This window comes from Rhinoderma darwinii, chromosome 6 (genome assembly GCF_050947455.1).
Source record: "Rhinoderma darwinii isolate aRhiDar2 chromosome 6, aRhiDar2.hap1, whole genome shotgun sequence".
Lineage (NCBI taxonomy): Eukaryota > Metazoa > Chordata > Amphibia > Anura > Rhinodermatidae > Rhinoderma > Rhinoderma darwinii.
In genome coordinates, this window is record NC_134692.1 from 85740251 (window position 1) to 85746250 (window position 6000).

A 6000-nucleotide genomic window follows, 5' to 3' on the forward strand; every position below is an offset into this window, starting at 1 on the left:
TTCAAGAGTTATTCATAGAAACATGGTTCTGAACATGCTGCCAATTGCTCGCCTGGGAAACATGCAGAGAAGTCCAAGATAGTGTTTTTTAGACTGGCTGCCACGAGCTGAATCGAATGCAGCCAAGAGCGAGCGTCTGTGACTTACGGTTCAAGAGTTATTCACAGAAACATGGTTCTGAACATGCTGCCAATAGCTCGCCTGGGAAACATGCAGAGAAGTCCAAGATAGTGTTTTTTAGACTGGCTGCCACGAGCTGAATCGAATGCAGCCAAGAGCGAGCGTCTGTGACTTACGGTTCAAGAGTTATTCACAGAAACATGGTTCTGAACTTTACTGCCAGCCGCGAAAGCGAAACTAACCAAGATCGAGCGTCTAGGATTTACTTGTCAATAACTCGCCTGGGAAACATCCAGAGAAGTCAAAGACAGTGCTTCTATACTAATTGCCAGGCGCTGAGACGAATGCCGCCAAGATCGAGCGTCTAGGACTTACGGTTCAAGAATTAGCCTCAGAAACATGGTTCTGAACATGCTGCCAATTGCTCGCCTGGGAAACATGCAGAGAAGTCCAAGATAGTGTTTTTTAGACTGGCTGCCACGAGCTGAATCGAATGCAGCCAAGAGCGAGCGTCTGTGACTTACGGTTCAAGAGTTATTCACAGAGACATGGTTCTGAACATGCTGCCAATAGCTCGCCTGGAAAACATGCAGAGAAGTCCAAGATAGTGTTTTTTAGACTGGCTGCCACGAGCTGAATCGAATGCAGCCAAGAGCGAGCGTCTGTGACTTACGGTTCAAGAGTTATTCACAGAAACATGGTTCTGAACTTTACTGCCAGCCGCGAAAGCGAAACTAACCAAGATCGAGCGTCTAGGATTTACTTGTCAATAACTCGCCTGGGAAACATCCAGAGAAGTCAAAGACAGTGCTTCTATACTAATTGACAGGCGCTGAGACGAATGCCGCCAAGATCGAGCGTCTAGGACTTACGGTTCAAGAATTAGCCTCAGAAACATGGTTCTGAACATGCTGCCAATTGCTCGCCTGGGAAACATGCAGAGATGTCCAAGATAGTGTTTTTTAGACTGGCTGCCACGAGCTGAATCAAATTCAGCCAAGAGCGAGCGTCTGTGACTTACGGTTCAAGAGTTATTCACAGAAACATGGTTCTGAACTTTACTGCCAGCCGCGAAAGCGAAACTAACCAAGATCGAGCGTCTAGGATTTACTTGTCAATAACTCGCCTGGGAAACATCCAGAGAAGTCAAAGACAGTGCTTCCATACTAATTGCCAGGCGCTGAGACGAATGCCGCCAAGATCGAGCGTCTAGGACTTACGGTTCAAGAATTAGCCTCAGAAACATGGTTCTGAACATGCTGCCAATTGCTCGCCTGGGAAACATGCAGAGAAGTCCAAGATAGTGTTTTTTAGACTGGCTGCCACGAGCTGAATCGAATGCAGCCAAGAGCGAGCGTCTGTGACTTACGGTTCAAGAGTTATTCACAGAAACATGGTTCTGAACATGCTGCCAATTGCTCGCCTGGGAAACATGCAGAGAAGTCCAAGATAGTGTTTTTTAGACTGGCTGCCACGAGCTGAATCGAATGCAGCCAAGAGCGAGCGTCTGTGACTTACGGTTCAAGAGTTATTCACAGAAACATGGTTCTGAACATGCTGCCAATAGCTCGCCTGGGAAACATGCAGAGAAGTCCAAGATAGTGTTTTTTAGACTGGCTGCCACGAGCTGAATCGAATGCAGCCAAGAGCGAGCGTCTGTGACTTACGGTTCAAGAGTTATTCACAGAAACATGGTTCTGAACTTTACTGCCAGCCGCGAAAGCGAAACTAACCAAGATCGAGCGTCTAGGATTTACTTGTCAATAACTCGCCTGGGAAACATCCAGAGAAGTCAAAGACAGTGCTTCTATACTAATTGCCAGGCGCTGAGACGAATGCCGCCAAGAGCGAGCGTCTGTGACTTACGGTTCAAGAGTTATTCACAGAAACATGGTTCTGAACATGCTGCCAATTGCTCGCCTGGGAAACATGCAGAGAAGTCCAAGATAGTGTTTTTTAGACTGGCTGCCACGAGCTGAATCGAATGCAGCCAAGAGCGAGCGTCTGTGACTTACGGTTCAAGAGTTATTCACAGAGACATGGTTCTGAACATGCTGCCAATAGCTCGCCTGGAAAACATGCAGAGAAGTCCAAGATAGTGTTTTTTAGACTGGCTGCCACGAGCTGAATCGAATGCAGCCAAGAGCGAGCGTCTGTGACTTACGGTTCAAGAGTTATTCACAGAAACATGGTTCTGAACTTTACTGCCAGCCGCGAAAGCGAAACTAACCAAGATCGAGCGTCTAGGATTTACTTGTCAATAACTCGCCTGGGAAACATCCAGAGAAGTCAAAGACAGTGCTTCTATACTAATTGACAGGCGCTGAGACGAATGCCGCCAAGATCGAGCGTCTAGGACTTACGGTTCAAGAATTAGCCTCAGAAACATGGTTCTGAACATGCTGCCAATTGCTCGCCTGGGAAACATGCAGAGATGTCCAAGATAGTGTTTTTTAGACTGGCTGCCACGAGCTGAATCGAATGCAGCCAAGAGCGAGCGTCTGTGACTTACGGTTCAAGAGTTATTCACAGAAACATGGTTCTGAACTTTACTGCCAGCCGCGAAAGCGAAACTAACCAAGATCGAGCGTCTAGGATTTACTTGTCAATAACTCGCCTGGGAAACATCCAGAGAAGTCAAAGACAGTGCTTCTATACTAATTGCCAGGCGCTGAGACGAATGCCGCCAAGATCGAGCGTCTAGGACTTACGGTTCAAGAATTAGCCTCAGAAACATGGTTCTGAACATGCTGCCAATTGCTCGCCTGGGAAACATGCAGAGAAGTCCAAGATAGTGTTTTTTAGACTGGCTGCCACGAGCTGAATCGAATGCAGCCAAGAGCGAGCGTCTGTGACTTACGGTTCAAGAGTTATTCACAGAAACATGGTTCTGAACATGCTGCCAATTGCTCGCCTGGGAAACATGCAGAGAAGTCCAAGATAGTGTTTTTTAGACTGGCTGCCACGAGCTGAATCGAATGCAGCAAAGAGCGAGCGTCTGTGACTTACGGTTCAAGAGTTATTCACAGAAACATGGTTCTGAACATGCTGCCAATAGCTCGCCTGGGAAACATGCAGAGAAGTCCAAGATAGTGTTTTTTAGACTGGCTGCCACGAGCTGAATCGAATGCAGCCAAGAGCGAGCGTCTGTGACTTACGGTTCAAGAGTTATTCACAGAAACATGGTTCTGAACATGCTGCCAATTGCTCGCCTGGGAAACATGCAGAGAAGTCCAAGATAGTGTTTTTTAGACTGGCTGCCACGAGCTGAATCGAATGCAGCCAAGAGCGAGCGTCTGTGACTTACGGTTCAAGAGTTATTCACAGAAACATGGTTCTGAACATGCTGCCAATAGCTCGCCTGGGAAACATGCAGAGAAGTCCAAGATAGTGTTTTTTAGACTGGCTGCCACGAGCTGAATCGAATGCATCCAAGAGCGAGCGTCTGTGACTTACGGTTCAAGAGTTATTCACAGAAACATGGTTCTGAACATGCTGCCAATAGCTCGCCTGGGAAACATGCAGAGAAGTCCAAGATAGTGTTTTTTAGACTGGCTGCCAAGAGCTGAATCGAATGCAGCCAAGAGCGAGCGTCTGTGACTTACGGTTCAAGAGTTATTCACAGAAACATGGTTCTGAACATGCTGCCAATAGCTCGCCTGGGAAACATGCAGAGAAGTCCAAGATAGTGTTTTTTAGACTGGCTGCCACGAGCTGAATCGAATGCAGCCAAGAGCGAGCGTCTGTGACTTACGGTTCAAGAGTTATTCACAGAAACATGGTTCTGAACTTTACTGCCAGCCGCGAAAGCGAAACTAACCAAGATCGAGCGTCTAGGATTTACTTGTCAATAACTCGCCTGGGAAACATCCAGAGAAGTCAAAGACAGTGCTTCTATACTAATTGCCAGGCGCTGAGACGAATGCCGCCAAGATCGAGCGTCTAGGACTTACGGTTCAATAATTAGCCTCAGAAACATGGTTCTGAACATGCTGCCAATTGCTCGCCTGGGAAACATGCAGAGAAGTCCAAGATAGTGTTTTTTAGACTGGCTGCCACGAGCTGAATCGAATGCAGCCAAGAGCGAGCGTCTGTGACTTACGGTTCAAGAGTTATTCACGGAAACATGGTTCTGAACATGCTGCCAATTGCTCGCCTGGGAAACATGCAGAGAAGTCCAAGATAGTGTTTTTTAGACTGGCTGCCACGAGCTGAATCGAATGCAGCCAAGAGCGAGCGTCTGTGACTTACGGTTCAAGAGTTATTCACAGAAACATGGTTCTGAACATGCTGCCAATAGCTCGCCTGGGAAACATGCAGAGAAGTCCAAGATAGTGTTTTTTAGACTGGCTGCCACGAGCTGAATCGAATGCAGCCAAGAGCGAGCGTCTGTGACTTACGGTACAAGAGTTATTCACAGAAACATGGTTCTGAACTTTACTGCCAGCCGCGAAAGCGAAACTAACCAAGATCGAGCGTCTAGGATTTCCTTGTCAATAACTCGCCTGGGAAACATCCAGAGAAGTCAAAGACAGTGCTTCTATACTAATTGCCAGGCGCTGAGACGAATGCCGCCAAGATCGAGCGTCTAGGACTTACGGTTCAAGAATTAGCCTCAGAAACATGGTTCTGAACATGCTGCCAATTGCTCGCCTGGGAAACATGCAGAGAAGTCCAAGATAGTGTTTTTTAGACTGGCTGCCACGAGCTGAATCGAATGCAGCCAAGAGCGAGCGTCTGTGACTTACGGTTCAAGAGTTATTCACAGAAACATGGTTCTGAACATGCTGCCAATTGCTCGCCTGGGAAACATGCAGAGAAGTCCAAGATAGTGTTTTTTAGACTGGCTGCCACGAGCTGAATCGAATGCAGCCAAGAGCGAGCGTCTGTGACTTACGGTTCAAGAGTTATTCACAGAAACATGGTTCTGAACATGCTGCCAATTGCTCGCCTGGGAAACATGCAGAGAAGTCCAAGATAGTGTTTTTTAGACTGGCTGCCACGAGCTGAATCGAATGCAGCCAAGAGCGAGCGTCTGTGACTTACGGTTCAAGAGTTATTCACAGAAACATGGTTCTGAACATGCTGCCAATCGCTCGCCTGGGAAACATGCAGAGAAGTCCAAGATAGTGTTTTTTAGACTGGCTGCCACGAGCTGAATCGAATGCAGCCAAGAGCGAGCGTCTGTGACTTACGGTTCAAGAGTTATTCACAGAAACATGGTTCTGAACTTGCTGCCAATAGCTCGCCTGGGAAACATGCAGAGAAGTCCAAGATAGTGTTTTTTAGACTGGCTGCCACGAGCTGAATCGAATGCAGCCAAGAGCGAGCGTCTGTGACTTACGGTTCAAGAGTTATTCACAGAAACATGGTTCTGAACTTTACTGCCAGCCGCGAAAGCGAAAATAACCAAGATCGAGCGTCTAGGATTTACTTGTCAATAACTCGCCTGGGAAACATCCAGAGAAGTCAAAGACAGTGCTTCTATACTAATTTCCAGGCGCTGAGACGAATGCCGCCAAGATCGAGCGTCTAGGACTTACGGTTCAAGAATTAGCCTCAGAAACATGGTTCTGAACATGCTGCCAATTGCTCGCCTGGGAAACATGCAGAGAAGTCCAAGATAGTGTTTTTTAGACTGGCTGCCACGAGCTGAATCGAATGCAGCCAAGAGCGAGCGTCTGTGACTTACGGTTCAAGAGTTATTCACAGAAACATGGTTCTGAACATGCTGCCAATTGCTCGCCTGGGAAACATGCAGAGAAGTCCAAGATAGTGTTTTTTAGACTGGCTGCCACGAGCTGAATCGAATGCAGCCAAGAGCGAGCGTCTGTGACTTACGGTTCAAGAGTTATTCACAGAAACATGGTTCTGAACATG